Below are 20,300 nucleotides of genomic sequence, written 5' to 3'. Positions count from 1 at the left end.
GGCGTCCGTACAATCCTCTAGAGGCTTCCACGTCTTGTCGGAGTGGTTGCCTATAGACGTTCGTACACCGATGCCCGCGTAGGTATCATTCTGTTTGACATTCACATCTCTCTTTGTTTATAGAGAGTATCCATGTCTCACTCTCGGTTTCTCTTTAAAATACCACGACGATATCTCAGCCAATGTGAAATGACTTTCTATAGGGCATGCAAGGTTTACATACGACAGAATCATAAACCCGGAGAAATGGGCTGATATTAGCCCCCAATACACCCTCTGCGCCAGAGGGACTCGCCAGTCACCTATCGACATCGCCCGCGATGCCGCCGTGGCCGACCCCGATTTGAAGCCCGTTGGAAGCTTGTACAACCCTGGCAGCGCGACTCTCATCGACAATGGTTTCAACGTCATGGTGAGAGCCGGAATGTTCGCTGTTCTGGTAAGACTTTCCAGTCTATAATACCTACGGTTCTGAGAGAGGAAGTACGTCAATCGCAGCTCAAATACGGAGATGAAGTTGGGGTCATCGTCATCGACGAGAAGAATTACGAGCTTCAGCAGCTTCACTGGCATTCACCTTCGAAACATCCCATCGATGGTGTCCGGTATGCCCCTGACCGCGCTTCTTCCATTCTTCTCTTCATCATCCTCCCTCTCTTCTTTTCTTCCTCTCTTTTGTTTTCTTATGCTTCGTTATCACCATCAACTTTTTTTTCTCTGATTGTCCTCATACTTATTAATCATCACGGCCGCGTCCTAATCCGTTTGATTGGTCTCTAGTTACCCCGTAGTGTTGCACCTTGTTCATGTGAGTGAAGACGGTAACATCAGTGTGGTGGGTGTTTTGTAAAATTACGGTCACGGTGATCCCTTCCTATCCCAGGTATGAACGCTTCTTACCCAACTTGGTTAATGTTCACAACCCACTATTCTTTCGGCTAACATCTTTGTCTTTCGACTGGTGCAGTTGGAGGAGAAAATGACGTCTCAATTGAAGGCTGTCAAGAATGGGAATCACCGCGCGAACGTGACAGAAGGTCTTGTGAGTGCAAGAGCCCTCACATATCAGACAAACAAGTACTATCGCTACGTTGGCTCCCTAACAACACCGCCTTGTACGGAAGGGCGAAGGCGTAACTTGGAACGTTTTGGGCAAGGTGAGAATGTTGGCTATATAAAGCCTAAGACCCACTCAAGAAGCACCAAAAAAACACTCCCGTATAGAAGAAAAACAAGTAGAGGTCTGCATTTCATCGAACACGTAGCCCTTTATATAGGGCGTCCAGTAAGAAGAAAAGTCAAGAGGAAGTCTCTAACTGACTCCCCATGATAGCTGGCGTCGCATCTGAGGTGGCAGCATCCTCGCCGTCATAACTCCTGTGACGAACGGCCACGATTAACCTGAAACAGAAACAGTAACGACCTGGAACAGAAATTCCCAAAACGGCATAGTCGTAGAAACCGTCGGCGACGGTGATCCTCTGACAAGCTTGAGCAAACTCCATCGATCTCCTCCTTGCTCTAGCTCCTCCGTGCGAAGACATCGTACTCCAATGCGTCCTCGCATCTCTTCAAATTTCAACCTTCCAATAGCTTTGGTGAATACATCCGCTAGTTGATCCTTCGTCCGAACGTAGGATATCTCGATCTTCTTATCTTCAACACACTATCGAATAAAATGGTACCTTGTATCAATGTGCTTGGTTCGATTGTGGTGGACTGGGTTCTTGCTTAAGATAATGGCTGATTGATTGTCCACCATCAACTTCACTGTCGTCTGCTCTTTACCCTTCATTTCACAAATCAGACGATTCATCCATACACCTTGACGTGCAACTTCTGTAGCAGCAATGTATTCGGCTTCACATGAAGACAAAGCCACAATACCCTGTTTCTGAGATCCCCTGCTGATTCCTCTTCCAACAAGGAAGAAGATGTACCTAGAGGTGCTCTTTCGATCATTCACGTCTCCTACAAAACCACTACCGCTGAAACCGATCAGTTCAGAATTCGTGCCTCCCTTCTTGTAGAAAAGCCCATAATCAGCTGTCTCTTTCACATATCTCAGAACTCGCTTGACTCCACAGTAATGTTCTTGAGTAGGATCCTCCATGAATCTACTCAATATTCCCACAGAATAGAGCAAATCAGGTCTTGTATGAGTCAAGTATCGTAGACTTCCAATTAAACTCCTGTATTTTGTGGCATTCACCCGTGTACTTTTCTCATTATAGGTGAACTTTGCTCGAGCTTCAAGTGGAGTGGAAACACCATTGCAGTCAGCCAACTTTGCATATTCTAGAATTTTCTGAGCATAACTTTTCTGAGTCAGAAAAATCAAGTTTTCTTCCTGTTTTACCTCAAACCCAAGATATGAGCTTAGTGATCCAAGATCGCTCATGTCAAACTCTTTCTTCATCTGCATTTTGAATGTCACAATCCCTTTTGGACTGGAACCTGTGACAATCAAGTCATCAACATAAACACCAATAATCAAACATTCAAAGCCTGATCTCTTTAAGTATAGAGCTTGCTCATAATCACTTTTGGCAAACCCAAGCGACAATAAGCACTTGTGGAGCTTGAAATACCAGGCCCTCAGTGCCTGCTTCAATCCATACATAGGTTTTCTCAATCGGAGCACATGATTCTCCTTCCCTATAACAATAAAACCTTCTGGCTGCTTTACATATATTACTTCATCAATTTCTCCATTTAGGAATGCCGATTTCACATCTAGGTGATGAATCACCCATCTCCTCTGAGCTGCCAGACCAATCAAAGCTCTTATGGACTCAAATCTGACAATAGGGACAAATACTTCCTCATAGTCAACCCCTTTTTCTGTGAGTAGCCCTTCACCACAATTCTTGCTTTATGCCTTATGATTTCTGTTTGTGCATTTTTTTTCAGCTTGAAGATCCACTTTAACCCAATTGGCCTGCAGCCAACTAGAGGGAGCACGAGTTCCCAAGTATGATTTCTGTCAATGGCCATCATCTCTTCTTTCATGGTCTGTCTCCAGACCTCCTCTCGAGTAGCTTCTGAGTAAGCGAGGGGCTCTTCGTCAGCAAGTAGGCAGGTCTATTCATCTAGAGCAACAGGGCTGGTTTCTAAGTACAAGTCAGCTAATGACCGGTACCTTGGAAGTTGACTATCAACAAAGTCACCCTGAGGTGTCAGATTCTCTTCCTATGGCACTGCAATGTCTTGATCTTCATCAGAGTCATCATACTCTTCTTCTACACCTAGGTTTGGACTTTCACCTTGTTGCGACCAAGTCCATTTCAGATTTTCTTCAAAAATCACATCTCGACTGATCACTACTTTGCTCGTAGTCAGATCAAAACATCGATATGCCTTCGTTCCCAATTCATAGCCTATAAAGACCATAGGTTGGCTTGGGTCTTCCAACTTTCCCACATGTCCCCCAGTGCGCTTTACATGCACAATCGACCCAAAATTTCTCAAATGATCAACATTAGGCTTGCTGCCGGTCCAAGCTTCGTATGGAGTTTGGCCCTGTAGACTTTTAGTAATTGAACGATTGAGAATATAAATGGTCGTACTTACAGCCTCTCCCCAAAGCTCTCTAGGAACTTCTTTAGCCTCAAGCATAGCTTGGACCATAGACATTATAGTCCTGTTCTTCCTCTCCACGACCCCATTTTGTTGGGGTGAGTAAGGTGCGGTCAACTGCCTCTTAATGACATGTTCTAAGCAAAACTTTGAGAACTCATCGGAAGTGAATTCTCCTCCTTTGTCAGTCCTGAAAGTCTTTATCTTCACCTCTTTCTCCGTTTCTGCCAAGCTCTTGAAACGTTTGAATGCCTCAAATGCATCCGATTTTTGCTTCAACATTGCCACCCAGCTTAGTCTTGAATAATCATCAATAATTAGGAGAAAGTACCTGCTTCCCCCTAAGGTGGGTGGTGATATAGGACCACATATATCAGCATAAATGAGCTCAAGAGGCTTTGATGCTCGAAAACTTGATGCCTGTGGGAATGGCACTCGATGTTGCTTTCCAGCAACACAACTTCTGCAGATTTTAGTAGGCAGATTGACCTGGGGAAGTCCTTCAACAAGTTTCTTCTTAGACATTTCCTTCAGTGTATGAAAGCTGATATGGCCGAAACGAGAATGCCACAATCAGATTTCAGAGTCCTCTTTTGCAGTGATCAGACACTGATCTACTACATTGAGTTCCAACAGGTAGAGCCGCCCCTCCGATCTTTTTACTTCTGCAAATAACTGCCCATCAGAATCAAATATAGTCAATTTACCTTTAGTAGTGGTCATCTTGCAGCCTTCTTCATCCAGTCTGCCAAGACTGAGGATATTTGCCGCCAAATCAGGGACAAATAGCACCTTGAGAAGCCGGAGAGTGCTCCCATTCTCCTGAGTTATCTCGATATCACCTTTTCCTTTAATAGGAATCTTTGAATTATCCCCAACTTTCAAAAATCTGGATACAGACTCATCTAGATTGCAGAATAAATTTTGCTGTCCAGACATGTGATTTGTTGCTCCCGTGTCGAGATACCAGTAATCTGAAACTTCTATAGCAGCATTTGAACCAAGTAAGAGCGGATTTGAGACACTTGCCTCTTCTATGGCCATCAGGAGGGAGGATGTTGCTGTCGGTGCAGAAACGTTTGCTGTCTCCGGTGCTGCAGTCGTCTTAGCAACAAATGCCTGATCTCCTCTGCCCTTCTTTGCACTTCTGCATTCACATGCAAAATGCCCATATTTTTGACAATTATAACATTGAATTCCCGATTTGTCAAAAAACTTATTCTCCCTATCTTCTACATGGGCTGAAGCTCTTCCTCGTCTCCTTCCTCTGCCTCTTCCTCTACCATGGCCGCGATTACGGCCTCCACCACGAGATGAGGAAGCTCCTTCATTCATTACCTTCATCTTGTTCATAGATTTCACCAGCAAGGCTTGTTCCTCTTCACGAGTCTCCCGCTCCTTGAGTCGCAACTCGTGAACGGTGAGTGAGACAATGACTTCAACGAGGCTCATCTTGTCCAGATCTCCATATTGCTCCAAGGACAGGGTGAGTGCGTTGAATTTCGAAGGAGTCGGCCTCAAGAACCGCCGCACAGCTTCTCGCTCTTCTACCACCTCCCCCAAAGTTGGCAATCTTGCCTGCGCGCGGGATGGCTGGCCTGTGCGCGGGTTGCTTGCCTGCGCGCGGGATGGCTGGCCTGTGCGCAGGCAGTTACCTGCGCGCGGGCACGGCCTCAGCGGGTCGCAGCTAGCGGCGCGCAGCCTCTGCTGCGCGCGGCCTTGGCTGCGTGCGGCGGTCCTGCACGTGGCCTTGGCTGTAGGAAACTTGGCCTGTTGGCAATCTTAGCGGTGGCCTTGGTTGCTAGCTGCCTAGGCCCTCCTACAGGAGTCGATTTCACAAAATTTGCTGAAGAACAGCTTAGGTTTTCAGGAAAAAATGAGAGGGAAAATCAATCTGAACAAACAAAGAACTCAAAGATCAAACTAGAAGGTGAACAATCTCGTTTGGAACAACAGGGAGGTACTACTCAGCACCTTCCCCTCCAACCTTGATTGTCTTTGCAGGGAGAGGATGCACCAACTGAAACTGAAACTCTCATACCACCGTGTGTCACGCCCTTCCGGCAAGATGATGATCGTCGTGCGCCAGCTACTCCTCAGCTTGCTTCTCTCCCAGCTCCAATGCTCATCAGCCTTGGAGGGTCTGCAGAAATCCTTCCTCTCCAAGCCCTAGCTTCCTTGAGAGAAATTCTGGACAACCCAAAATGAGCTTTTGAGAGACTATTTATAGGTTTCTATTAAAACAAGCTCGGGGGGCATTTTTTGAATTTTCTTCTTCCTGATTTCTCGCCAGCTACTCCTGATCAATTTCATCCTCCTTTGGCTGCCTTAATCTATTTCTGAACTCACTAATCGAAAGTGTTAGATATAATCCACTTGATTCGAAGAATCAAGTGGGGTTCGTATGTGCATAAAACAATGCATATGAATGACAACCAACATGGATTGAATGGGTACGATTGATGCTTTTATGCTCAAAAAAACTCTAAACATCTGATGACGTATTGAGAGTCATCAAACACCCCCCAACTTAGATCATTACTAGTCCCTTAGTAATGAAATGCAAGTGAGAATAGATGATGATCTCTAGTTGACTTTCAGCTTTTGATAACTTGGACTCATACCGTCAACAAGGAGTGGCTTCATCAATTGAACTTGACCAATTTAAGGAAAATCCTGAAGCTCTATTTCAGCCCTTATACTGCAACTAAGTGCACTTATGATTTACGAAGTACATATAATAAGTACATATTATATGGAGTAAGGTTGAGTCAACACCCCAAGCGCACTACTGAACGAGGCGTAGAGAGCGGTGCTAATGCTGTCTCAATACTAACGGCTATACTAGCACCGTCTCAAACACATGGGAGACAGCTTTTCCACCTTTTTAATTTTTCAATTACGTTTGCTGCTTGTTGGTCATTTTTTATGACAACAACTTTGATTTCAATGATGCAAGCTTATGCTTGTTTTGCTCAATGCAGCTTTACTTTGCATTCTGATGGCGCTTATCCACTACCCATGTGCCGTCCTTAGTAGACTGGCAGCTTATTCCCCCGAAGAGGTTTTGTATCCCTCTTAGTTCAGGGAGCTTCACTCATGTCAATAATAATAATGCCATTGAGCCAACACTAGCCCTACTCTCCACTAAAGCTAAAGGTTTCATGCATGTAAGTGCTAACTCAACCCGAAGTGGATGGCGAGATGAGAGAGATATAATGATAAGTTTTCTGGATTGTGGATATTATGAATCATTTGAGCACCTAGCTAGGCCTATTTCACCTAGGATCCCCTCTGGCCAGTCTTTCAACTCTAACACCCTTGAAAAGAGCCCTATTGTCGTGCTTATCATTGTGTGAGTATCTCCTTAGATCATCAAGTATCCATGGTTTGGTTGATGCAAAACGAAAAAAAATTTGATAGATGACAGAGCAGTTATGCATGCGACTCTATTCCCCCCCCTCCCATAAAAAGGCATGTTCCTACATGACGGGAAGTAAATTGGAGTAAAGAAAAATAGGGACCAAACCAGGGAATGGAGAGCCTCGATTGGCGATTTGAGGTGTCCATCTTGTGGTGTAGGCGAGCGTGGAGAAGTAAGCTGCACATGACGACGCAAACAAAAATGAAGAAAACAAAAGCAGAACAAAAACAAGATATGGAAAATAAGAAAACAAGCAAACAAAATAAGATAGATAACGTCAGATCATGCTACTATCAATCAGTTGTTTTTCGAGAGGAATGTTCATAGGTCCTTGAAGATCCTCCTCTTGTAAATAAGGTTTAAGCCGTTGTCCATTAACAGTGAATTGTTTTTGAGATTGAGGATCTAAAATCGTGACTGCTCCATTCTCAAAAACGTTTTGGACAATGAAGGGGCCATCCCACCTAGTTTTTAGTTTCCGGGGGAATAATTTCAACCCAGAGTTGTAAAGCCAAACTTTCTGATTTTCTACGAAGGTTCTTCTACTTAAGCTTTTATCATGAAATGTTTTCATTTTGGCCTTATAAATCTTTGAATTCTCATAGGCCTCATTCTGTAGTTCTTCCAATTCATTCAATTGAAGATGTCTTTGTTTGCCGGCTTGATCTAGATCCAAATTGAGTTTTCTAATGGCCCAAAGGGCTTTGTGTTCTAACTCTAAAGAGAGGTGACAGGCTTTCCCAAAAATCAGTCGAAATGGGGACATTCCTAGAGGTGTTTTGTAGGCGGTCCTATAAGCCCATAATGCTTCATCTAGTTTCCTAGACCAATCCTTCCCGTCAGGACACACTATCTTCCTTAAAATCTTCTTAACCTCCCTATTGCACAATTCGACTTGACCATTAGATTGAGGGTGATACGGGGTAGTGACTCGATGGTGGACACCAAACTTCTTTAGGAGGTTTCTAAAGTTATAATTTATGAAATGAGATCCCCCATCACTAATAATGGCTCGTGGGCATCCATATCTATAGAAAATATTATTTTCAATGAAATTAGTCTCCACCTTATTGTCATTGGTTTTTGAGGGAATGGCCTCTACCCATTTGGACACATAGACGACTGTCATCAAAATATATTCATGTCCATGGGAGTTAGGAAAAGGACCCATAAAATCAATTCCCCATAGATCAAAGATCTCTACTTCTAGGATGGGCTGTAAAGGCATTCGATCCATCTTATTCATGTTAATGGAGGCTTGACAAGCTAGACAGTTATTATAAAATTTCTGGGCATCTTGAAATAGAGTCGGCCAAAAGAAATCAGATTCAACAATTTTATGTGTTGTTACCTTCGATGAGTAGTGTCCCCCTCCTGGTTTTGCATGGCAGAATTCCAAGACGCTTCGTTGTTCGCTTTCGGGAACGCATCGTCGTAAAATTTGATCTTGCCCTTGGTGAAACAGCTCCGGGTCTTCCTAGAAATAAAATCTTGCATCCTTCAGCAGCTTCTTCCTCTCGTGGGATGTCCAACCTGTAGGGATTTTTCCTGAAACAAGGAAGTTGACAATGTGTGCATACCAAGGAACCGATGTTCCTTGTGCGGTTAGCACATGCTCGTCAGGAAATGCATCATTTATTAATTCAGGTTGGGCGCCTACTATTCGGGAGAGGTGATCTGCCACTACATTCTCACACCCTCTCTTATCCTTAATATCTAAATCATACTCTTGTAGCAAGAGCACCCATCTAATGAGTCTAGGTTTAGCCTCCTTTGCTAACAAATATATAATAGCTGCATGATCAGAAAAAATAGTAATTTTGCTACCTAACAACTAAGACCTAAACTTTCATAATGCAAAGATAATAGCCAGCAGCTCCTTTTCAGTGGTAGTGTAATTCAATTGCGCATCAACCAAGGTCCTGCTGGCGTAGTATATGACCACGTGTTTCTCGTCGATTCTTTGACCTAACACTGCCCCTACAGCAAAATCAGAAGCATCGCACATTAGTTCAAAAGGAAGGGTCCAATCGTGCCCTTGCAAAATAGGCGCATTCACCAAAGCTTCCTTCAACATACAAAATACATTCTTAGCTTCTAGTGTTAGTTCAAAATTGTTATTCTTAGACGATAAAAGATTCGTGAGAGGTTTCGAAATTTTAGCAAAGTCTAAAATAAAACGTCTATAGAAACCCGCATGACCGAGGAAACCCCTAAGGTTTTTTTTACGTTGGTTGGAGGTGGAAGGTCCTGGATGATTTTAATCCTGGCCTTGTCCACTTTCAATCCACGGCTGCTTACCATGTGGGCCAGCACCACTCCCTCTTGTACCATGAAATGAAATTTTTCCCAACTTAGTACGAGGTTGGACTCAATGCACCTCTTTAATACTTTGGTGAGGCTTAGGAGGCAGTTTTCAAAGGTAGATCCAAATACAGAAAAATCGTCCATAAAGATTTCTAAACACTCTCCCACTAAATCTGAGAAGAGTGCATTGATGCATCGTTGGAATGTGGCGGGTGCATTACATAGCCCGAAGGGCATACGCCTAAAGGCATATGTCCCTACCGGACTCGTGAAGGTCGTTTTCTCTTGATCTTCAGGATGAATATTCACTTGGTTGTATCCTGAATAACCATCAAGAAACTAGAAGTATTGCTGCCCCGACAGTTTTTCTAGTATTTGATCCATGAAGGGTAATGGATAGTGATCTTTCTTGGTCGCCTTGTTTAATTTTCTATAATCAATACACACCCTCCATCCTATGGTTAACCTCTTATGCACCTCTTCTCCTTTGTCATTAATCTCTACAGTCACTCCTGACTTCTTAGGAACCATGTGCACCGGGCTCACCCATCTACTATCGGAAATCGCGTATATGACACCGGCATTTAACCACTTTAGGATTTCGTTCTCAAGGACTTCTCTCATATGAGGATTAAGCCTTCTTTGATGCTCTCTACAAGGCTTAGCTTCTTCTTCCAAGAAGATCCTATGCTCACAAATTGAGGATGGGATCCCCTTGATATCATCAAAAGTCCAACCTATGGCTTCTTTGTGCTCTCTAAGTACCTTGAGCAAGTCTTCTTCTTGTTCTAGAGTGAGTGATGAGGATATGATCACATGTAAATTCTTCTTGACCTCCAAATATGCATATTTGAGGGATGAGGGGAGTGGTTTAAGTTCTTGGCTTACTTCAACTACAGGGGAATCTATGAGCCTATCATCGAACTCTCTACTTTCTATATGAGATAAATACTCTTTCACTACTTCTTCCTCGCCCTCTTCTTCTGCACATAAGTTGAGTTCTTCATTGCTCCCTAAGGGGCACTTCATCATCTTCGAAATATCAATTTTCACTCTCTCTTTTCCTATCTTAAACTCTACAGTCCCTTTCCCCCAATCCATGATCATCCTCGCCGTTACTAAAAACGGTCTTCCTAGAATGATATGAGCTAAATTAATGCTTCCTGAAATTTTTACGTCAGTGACTATAAAAACTACAGGAATTTCACAATTTTCTACAGTAATCATGACATCGGTCAGTCTTCCTTCAGGCTGCCTAGCAGTTCCGTCGGCTAGGAGTAGGTCCATATGGATTTCTTCAAGCTCCCCAAAGCCATATTCCTCGTATAAGGCCGTAGGAATGATGCTAATGCTCGCTCTCGTATCTAATAAAACTTTCAAAAAAGTTTTTCCTCCTATTTCACATGTGATGAAAGGGGCACCTGGATCCCTCATTTTGATAGGGATGTCGTTCAAAATACTAGAAGCATTTTCTGAAAGTTTTACTACCTCCTTAGTTTTTCTAGTAGTGCAAGAATCCTTAAGGTATTTCTTAAGAGAGGGTGCACACCTAAGCATGTCTTCCACTGTGATAGTCATGGTGGCTTTTTTAAAGTTTTCTAATAACCTGTTCTCATAGTCATATACAGGTTTTTTTCTATTCAGAGCAGATGGGTAAGGTACATTTTGCCCACTCGTAGAAGGTAGAGGTTCCTCCGCGTAGGGAAGATCCTCCCCTTCTTCCTCCCTTGGCTCATTTCTCTTTCTAGGATTCTCTACAGAATTCTGATAAGGATCCTGAAGTTCTTTTCCATTTCTCAATTTTGAGATTGCTAGAACTTCAAGATCTTCCTCCTTCATTTCATCATGAGTTGCATGTTGTACATGGTGTAAGTTGCATGGGTTTATCATAGGCTTAGGGGGAAATCTATGAGATGTGCAAGGAGGTTCTGTAGGTGTACCTTGATGTTCAGAAGGTCCAGGCCTGAAGCTCTCTAGCAGCTTCCTCATTTGCTCCTGTGATTCCAGCATTTGCTTCGTCTGGAATTCCATCATCACTTGCATCCGCATCTCCATCTCCGACCGCAACTTTTGATTTTTCTTCTCTATCATGTCTGAAATGACAGGGGTTAGTGTAGAGAAATCAGGTTGGGTCTGAGATGGGACCTAATACTGCTGCTGAGGCCTAGACTCGAACTGCTGCCTTTGCTTAAATTGAGGTTGAACTACAGGCTTGTTCCCTTGGTGGAAGCTCTCTCCGTTTTTGAAATTTGACTTTCTCTATCTTGCTCATGGTTGTTGTTGGTTGAATGCTTTCACTTCTTCTTCCATGGCTTGGCACGCTCAATCTTCGTGCTCTCTGCTAAAACAGAGAGAGCAAATTTTAGCTTTAACGATGGGAGAGTTACCTAGAAAGACATTCTTCAAGGTGGAGGTGAGCTCCTCCAACTACTGGTTGGTCTCCCTTAAGCCTGCTTGTATCTCCATCTCCTTAGCATTGACCTGCAGAACTCCTGCTCTCTTGGGTTGCAGGTTTCTCCCATTTTGGCTTGCCCCAATCTCCTGCAGATCAGTTTCTGCAACTGTCTCCAAAATATCAAAAACCTCGTCCTCATATGCAGTATAAAATGTTCCCCCGGAGGCTAAGTTAACCTTATTTTTCATGAAATCTGATAAAGATTCATAGAAAATTTGGGCTAACTGACAATGTTCAATTCCATGATGAGGGCATTTCCTTAGCAGGTCATTGAACCTCTCCCATGATTCACTAAAGGCCTCTCCCTCATGGGGATGGAAATTATGGATTTCTCGACAATAAAAATTAGTTTTGGAGAGAGGGTAAAATTTCTGCAGAAATTTTCCCTGCATCTCATCCCAAGAGATGAAAGTAATTCCTAAGTTACGATACCAGGAAAACGCTTTATCTTTTAACGTCAAAGGAAAATATTTCATTTTAAGCATTTCTGTAGATAATCCTGGAACGTTTTGAGATGAGCATCTAATGTAGAAATCATCAAGGAATTCTAGATGGTTTTGAGCAGGTAATCCATTAAATTCAGGTAGAGAGTGTATCAACGCATTGTCATACCTGAACATGATACCCTCACCTATGTTCAGGTTCACATCCATTTGCCGTAGGCTTCCGGAGGGTGTTGACCAGTCCAGCATAGTTCTCCTTCTCTCCTGCTGGTGGTGTCCTTCTTCTGCCACGGTTTCCTGCTGATTTTCAGGTTCTACGACTGTAGATTCTGGAGTTGAGTCTCTCGCAACGTTCTCTGCAAACTTCTCACCGGCCTTTGAACGTGTCACTACCATAGAACTTCAGCAGAAAGTTAGAAAGACAGTAAGCTTAGGATTTTCAAGTCCTACAGCTTTAGGAGAATGAATAGACAATAACTGAAAAGACAAAAAATAAAATACTACTGTAATACTGTGCTCCCCAGCAACGGCACCAGCTGATAAGCTCAAATGTTAGGTGTTTTTACTGGTTATTTATCAATTAAATCGTGTGAGGATTGAGCTTATGCAACAATACTTATAACCTCACAGCCTTAGGGCAAGTAAGGGTCGATCCAGAGAGAGCAGAGAAATCAGCATAAAATTCTTTTCAATTTACTGTAGATTATCAGTTCAAGATTTTTAATTTCAGCTTTAATGTTCAGTTAAACTAACCTCAGTTAAGTTCTACAAATTATTCTTTGTAAAACTTAACTGAACAAAGCCGTCAGTAGAGAATTTCCTGCTAACGGTGTGCTCTTGCCCTTTGAGGCAAAGGAGCAAACACCTTGCGCGCAGGTGCGGTCTGTGCGCAGATGAATGCTCACGCACGGGGTTGCTGCCCGTGTGCAAGTGCTGCCTGCGAGCGGGATGGCTTCCCTGTGGGTAGGCTGCTGCTTGCGCACAGCGCGGCTGCCTGTGTGGAGGCAGCTAACTACGCGTGGGGTTGCTTGCCTGCCCGCGGGATGGCTGGCCTGTGCGCAGGCAGTTACATACGCGCGGGCACGGCCTGAGCGGCTCGCAGCTAGCTGCGCGCAACCTCTACTACGCGCGGCCTTGGCTGCGTGCGGCGGTGCTGCGCGTGGCCTTGGCTGTAGGAAACTCGGCCTGTTGGCAATCTTAGCGGTGGCCTTGGTTGCTAGCTGCCTAGGACCTCCTACAGGGGTCGATTTCACAAAATTTGCTGAAGAACAGTTTAGGTTTTTAGAAAAAAATGAGAGGGAAAATCAAATCTGAACAAACAAAGAACTCAAAGATCAAACTAGAAGGTGAACAATCGCGTTTGGAACAACAGGGAGGTAATACTCAACACCTTCCCCTCCAACCTCGATTGTCTTTGCAGGGAGAGGATGCACCAACTGAAACTGAAACTCTCATACCACCTTGTGTCACGCCCTTCCGGCAAGATGATGATCGTCGTGCTCCAGCTACTCCTCAGCTTTCTTCTCTCCCAGCTCCAATGCTCATCAGCCTTGGAGGGTCTGCAGAAATCCTTCCTCTCCAAGCCCTAGCTTCCTTGAGAGAAATTCTGGACAACCCAAAATGAGCTTTTGAGAGACTATTTATAGGTTTCTCTTAAAACAAGTTCGGGGGGCATTTTTGGAATTTTCTTCTTCCTGATTTCTCGCCAGCTCCTCCTGATCAATTTCATCTTCCTTTGGCTGCCTTAATCTATTTCTGAACTCACTAATCGAAAGTGTTAGATATAATCCACTTGATTCGAAGAATCAAGTGGGGTTCGTATGTTCATAAAACAATGCATATGAATGACAACCAACATGGATTGAATGGGTACGATTGATGCTTTTATGCTCAAAAAAACTCTAAACATTTGATGACGTATTGAGAGTCATCAGAGCACCCTTGGAATTAATTTATGCAGATGTATGTGGTCATATGAAAACCTCATATTTGAGTGGAAGTAAGTATTTCCTACTATTTGTTGATGATTACTCAAGAATGTGCTGGGTTGATTTTTTGAAAGAGAAATCAGAGGTATTTCATAAATTTATTGAGTTCAAAGCAACGGCTGAAAATATGTGTGAACATACTTTGAAAATTCTACGTACAGATAGAGGAAGAGAATTTCTTTCAAAGCCATTTGAGGATTATTGCAGAAAATTTGGAATTTGTAGACAATTGACTGTAAGAAAGACTCCTCAGCAGAATGGAGCTGCTGAAAGGAAGAACAGGACACTTGTTGAAGCTGTTAGGAGCATGATGCATGAAAAACATTTTCCTACTGAATTTTGGGCTGAAGCTGTTGCTGTTGCAGCTTATATTCAAAATATTTCTCCTACGAAAGCCGTAAATGATATGAAACCTTTTGAAGCTTGGTATGCGAAGAAACCAGTTATTGGTCATTTAAGAGTATTTGGATGCATTACTTATGCTTTAATTGATCAAATTGAACGTGGGAAGTTGGACAAGAAAAGTGAGAAATGCATTTTTGTTGGATATAATAATTAAAGCAAAAGTTACATATTATATAATCCTTTAACAAAAAAGGTGATTATTAGAAGAGATGTTATTTTTGATGAGGATAGCTTTAGGATTGGAATGAAAATCCTACATATCAAGAAGGAGAAAGGAATTCAGAAATACAAAGAGTGAAATGGAGAATGTATGGTTATATCCTTGATTCAGATATAAATTATGAATCAAGAGTAATTGAAGATGAATCTCCATCACCACAAAGAAAGACAAAGTTGGTAAAATAATTATATGAGACAAGTATTTTTGTACTTTTGTCACATGATGAACCAGTAAGCTTTGAAGAAGCTAAAAGCAGGAAAGAGTGGAAGAATGCAATGGAAGATGAAATTAAGTGTCCTAAGAAAAATGACAAATGGGAGCTTGTGGATTTTACATCTTCAATTAAACCTACTGGAGTAAAATGGGTTTACAAAATCAAGCATGCAGCAAATGGGAGTATACAGAGGTATAAGGCAAGGTTGTAGCCAAAGGTTATGCACAAAATTATGGAATTAACTATTTTGAAACATTTTCCCCTGTTGCAAGACATGAAACAATAAGAACTTTGTTATCCATTACAGCTCAAAAGGCGTGGGAAGTATATCAGTTTGATGTTAAATCTGCTTTCTTGAATGGTATTTTGAATGAAGAAGTTTATGTTATGCAATCTGAAGGATTTGTGGTTAAAGGAAAAGAGGACAAAGTTTACAAGTTGAAGAAAGCTTTATATGGCTTAAAACAAGTGCCAAGAGCATTGTATGAAAGGTTACATCATTTTTTGATAAGGTATGGTTTTCAAAGAAGTGAAAAGGAACATACCTTATACATTAAGAGGAGCAAAGGTGATATTATGATTGTGAGTATTTATGTTGATGACATGATTTATATGGGATCGTCTGATTCTCTTATTCAAGAATTCAAGAACCTAATGATGTCTGAATTTGAGATGACTGATCTTGGTTTACTTCATCATTTCCTTGGTCTTCAAATATTTCAAGATGAAAAAGGAATATTTATCTCCCAAGAAAGGTATGCGTCAGAAATTTTAAAAAAGTTAACATGATATCATGCAAGTCATGTACTACTCCTATGAATTCATATGAAAAGTTGACTTTGAATGATGGTATGACATTGGTCAATTAGCAATTTTACAGAAGCATGGTGGGATGTTTAATGTATTTGACAAATACAAGACCAGATATTATCCTATCTGTGAGTTTGGTATCAAGATTTTTAAGACATCCTTCTACCCATCATTTTGGAGCAGTGAAAAGAATTATGAGATATATATGTGGAACCAAAGATTATGGATTACTATATGATCGATCATCTAATCTTCAATTGAAATGATATGTGGATAGTGATTGGGCAGGAGATAGAGATGAAAGAAAGAGTACGAGTGGATATGTTTTTCTCATCGGCTCAAGAGCTGTTTCATGGAGTTCAAAGAAGCAAGAGACAATGGCATTATCTTCTTTAGAAGCTGAGTATGTAGCTGCAGCAAGTGCAAGTCAACATGGAATATGGCTCAAAATGATTTTGAAGGATCTTGGTGTAGATCAAGAAAAAACTTTTATTTTGTTATGTGATAACATGTCAACAATTTCTATGGCCAAGAATCCAGTATTTCATGGAAGAACCAAACATATAGAGATAAAGCATCATTATATTAGAGAACAAGTCCATGCCGGAGCAATTATTTTGAAACATTGTTCATCTCTTGATCAAGTTGAAGATGGATTTACCAAGGCTTTCGCTCAAGGAGGATTTGAGAAATTTAGATATCATCTAGGAGTCAAAAAGTCAACATTAAGGAGGATATGTTAGTATTGTTGACTTTTCTAAAAAACTTTTATGTCCGTTACTATGTCGGTTGGAACATTAGTTCCTATATATGTACCTAGTTTGAAAATAAAAAAGTAAGTTTTAAATTTCATTTTGTGTTACATATCCAAGAGAGTAGTGAGTTTTGTTCCCAAGCCCCTACATTAGGTCCTTGCTAAAAGTACAGACCGGACCGGGACTGTCAAAGCCTAGTTACATATATAGCTGAACTGACTAAGATAACCACTCTCTACGTCCAATTAGGGCAAAGCCATCATGTGCTTGTCAGCCTGTCGAAGCCCCCAATATTCAAACATGTAATAACCTGGCGAAATCCATTGTCTGTATGTTTAGAGAAGCCTTTCATTATTATGAGAAGAAGGCAACCGCCCTATTTAACAGGCATGATGTTTTCGACCAAGTTCAGAGGTTTACATGCTCCACGAACATCCGCATTTGCATTTTTGGCGGACTAAACGCCCCAGTCCCACCAACTGAAAGAGTCATCCAAGCCCGTTGAAGAGACCGTTCGTTTTGTGACATAGACTCATATTTAACCCCAGATCCAGAAATGGAATTTAATATACTGTTAGAATTGTAGTTTATGAGCTTTCTTTGGAACTTATAACTTTAACGTTATTTTCACTCTCGTCTTAGGTCCGATAAGTATGCCAGTGTTCAAATTTATCGTTCGGTGACTTATTTAGTTAAAACTTTTTCTCGAAAATTGCCATTTCCCTTATCTTTATGGTCGCTGCTTGATGCGGCCTCCTCCGCCTGCATAGGGACGAGATGAAAGCAGTGGAGAGACATAGAGAGGAAGATTTGTAAAGGTCTGGAGTACTCGTGTTGTAAATTCCCTTGATTATTACTATGGGATTAGGAATGCGTCTAAATAGCCGTGATGTTTTACAGAACATCATATGTCCGTTGTAACGGCTATACTAAGGTTTAATCCTGACCGTCAGGTGTTTTCCGTGCCGGATGATATCATAACCGTTTAGCTAGATTGAGTCTTATACGAGTGTGGGGTACGTGATTACTGCCTTTCGGCGGAATCCAGGAGCAAGGCTTGATATTTTGGACCAGGGACTGGTCGGACCGGACAGAACCGGGACCGCCGGTCCACCGTTTTAGGGTGGACCGGCCGTTCGGGCCGGATCCGGTGCGATAGTCAAACTGTACCGGTACCGGACTAAAAAAATCAAGTATCATCCCTGTTTCCCCTCCCCCACCGATCGTGTTCCCCTCTCCCCCAACCCTGCCTGCTCACGTCCCCCCCACCCTTTCCCTCCCGTTCCCTCCCTCGCTTTCTCTCCCCACGTCTATCGCTTTCTCTCTCGTGCCCTTCCTCGCCCGCGCTCTCTCCCATTCTCTCTCTCTCTCTCTCTCTCTCTCTCTCTCTCTCTCTCTCTCTCTCTCTCTCTCTCGCGTTCTCTCTCTCTCTCACATTCTCGCTCTCCCTTTCACTCTCTCGCACGCTCTCTCTCTCTCTCTCCCATTCTCTCTCTCCCTTTCGTGTTCTCTCTCCCTGTCACACTCTCGCTCTCCATTTCAACCTCTCGCACGCTCTCTCTCTCACTCCTGTTCTCTCTCTCCCTCGCACGCGCTCTCTCTCTCTCCCTCGCACGCTTACTCTCTCTCTCCTGTTCTCTCTCTCCCTCGCATGCTCTCTCGCTCTGCCGTTTGCTCTCTCTCTCTCCCATTCTTTCTCTCGCACGCTCTCTCTCTCCGGTTCTCTCTCTCTCTCTTGCATGCTCTCTCTCTCTCCCACTCTCTCTCCCTCCCGTTCTCTCTCTCCCACGCTCTCTCTCTCCCGTCTCTCTCTCTCTTGCACGATCTCTCTCGCACGATCTCTCTCTCTCTCTCCCCTCCTCTCTATCGCGCGGTCGCTCGCTCTCCCTCTCACGTTCTCTCTCTCTCTCTCTCTCCTACTCTTTGAGCCCTCTTCTTGCTCTAAATCTTAAGAATATTTAGTTTATCCTTGTCTTTTTTTCCTCTCCTCCAACTCTGTTTCTTTGTATTTCAAGCTATGTTAGGTTTCTCCACTCTACACTCTACTCTGTCAAGTTTTCTTCATTTCTTCTAGACTTCTTTCTTATTATTTTTTTATACTTTTCCTCATCCGTTATTCTTTCACTTTTTTTTTTCTCCTCTTTTTTATTGTTATTTTATTTTTACTTTATTCTTTTTTCTCTACTTTCCATCTTATTCTCTTCTTATTTTATTATTATTCTTCTTCTTCTTCTCCTTTTCAATACTTCTTTGACTTTTTCTTCTTCGTTACCTTTTTTCCTACTATTTTCCTTCTTCCTCTTTCACCTGATTTTCTTATTGCACATTATGTTTCTTTACCTTCTTCCTTTTCTTCTTTCTTTTCATCTTCCTTTTTCTTCTTTAATTCTTCTTTTATTATTCAATTATTCTTCTTTCAATCTTATTTTATTATTCTTCCCATTTTTCAAAATCGGCTTGATGAGTGACTTTGAAAAAGAAATCCGTTTGTTGAGAAGTCCATACCATTTTTTATCTTAACTTTCTGTTCTTCCAATTTGACTAGTCAACATGACTGGACTGGGACCTGGACGAGACCGGACCGGAACCCGATCGATTCTTTAGGTAAGCTTTAGGTCGTTGCTAAAAGTACGGACCGTCAATCCTATGTGGGAGAGGGGGGCTTGAGTGGACAAAGCCCCTTGAGAGACGGTGAGCGGGAATCGGGGCACCTCCCTCTCCTGGTGTACTTTTGTTAGGAAATGGCTCATTTAGGGGTCCATTTCTTTCATATTGAAGGAGTTTCTCCCCATGTTGACTTCTAATCCGATTTGCAGCCGTCAAAGGTTTTTCCTGTTGTTTATTCTTCTTGTCTCTTCCTCTCTTGTCCTCTCTCTCCATTACTTCTTGTATTCATCACTCCTCCTTGGTGGTTATTCCCTTGGCTTGGGAGTTCCAGCTGGAGTTACCCAACTGCATCACAAGATAAGCTAGTGCCCTGCACCAAGAGCCTTGGATGTTGACACCACGTCAGTGATGTAAGGAAGTTCTTATTTTCTCTTTCTATACATTGACACACTTATATTGTCCGAGTTGATTCTGCATTTCTACAGTAGCATCTTGGGTTTGGATTTCTTCCGTATGGACACTTCTGTCTACACTTTTTCACTGTGAGACTGAGGAAACCGCAAAACAAACAAGGAGACATAACGATTTTATGATTGATACTACTACAATGAGTGCCATGCATCTCATGTTTAATAAACATAGAATGAGACAATCGAAAACAGCCTCAGTTACATAAAAAAAAGGAAGGAAGACAATAGATCCTACCATCCAAAAGCACTTGATCTGAAATATCACATGCCACCTCTCGATTGAGTTTGAAAAGTGGAAAAAATTGGCCTTGAACTTACATCTTTGAATTAGTTTATAGTAGGATTTATTCCATTATGGAGGCCTTGCGCCTTATAGGCACGATCACATGAATGATCATCACTGCATAAAGAAACTTAAATTCATCGTTGCCCACTATTGCTGCTCTTAGCCATAATTGGAAAATTATGTTGTTCGACCATGGATTCCTTTTCTACCATCTTTGGCAAGAAATTGAGGATTTTGAACTTCTCCATATTGGAATCAGCAACAAAAACTAGCACTTGGAGTTCATGACCAGCATTTAATGGCTCTCATATACATCTTCAGTAAGGAGACAAAGTTT

At 42.3% G+C, this 20,300-nt stretch overlaps 1 non-coding gene across 1 annotated transcript; it reads left to right on the top strand.

The window, feature by feature from the left end:
• Positions 1-12,002: 12,002 nt before the first annotated feature.
• LOC144711557 (small nucleolar RNA R71) lies at positions 12,003-12,111 on the top strand. Its single transcript, XR_013583607.1, has one exon. It is a non-coding gene; the product is annotated as a small nucleolar RNA R71 (small nucleolar RNA).
• Positions 12,112-20,300: the final 8,189 nt, after the last annotated feature.

The sequence above is a fragment of the Wolffia australiana genome, chromosome 13, assembly GCF_029677425.1.
Source record: "Wolffia australiana isolate 7733 chromosome 13, ASM2967742v1".
In the NCBI taxonomy this organism is placed as follows: Eukaryota; Viridiplantae; Streptophyta; class Magnoliopsida; order Alismatales; family Araceae; genus Wolffia; species Wolffia australiana.
This window is presented reverse-complemented; position numbering and strand designations above follow the sequence as displayed.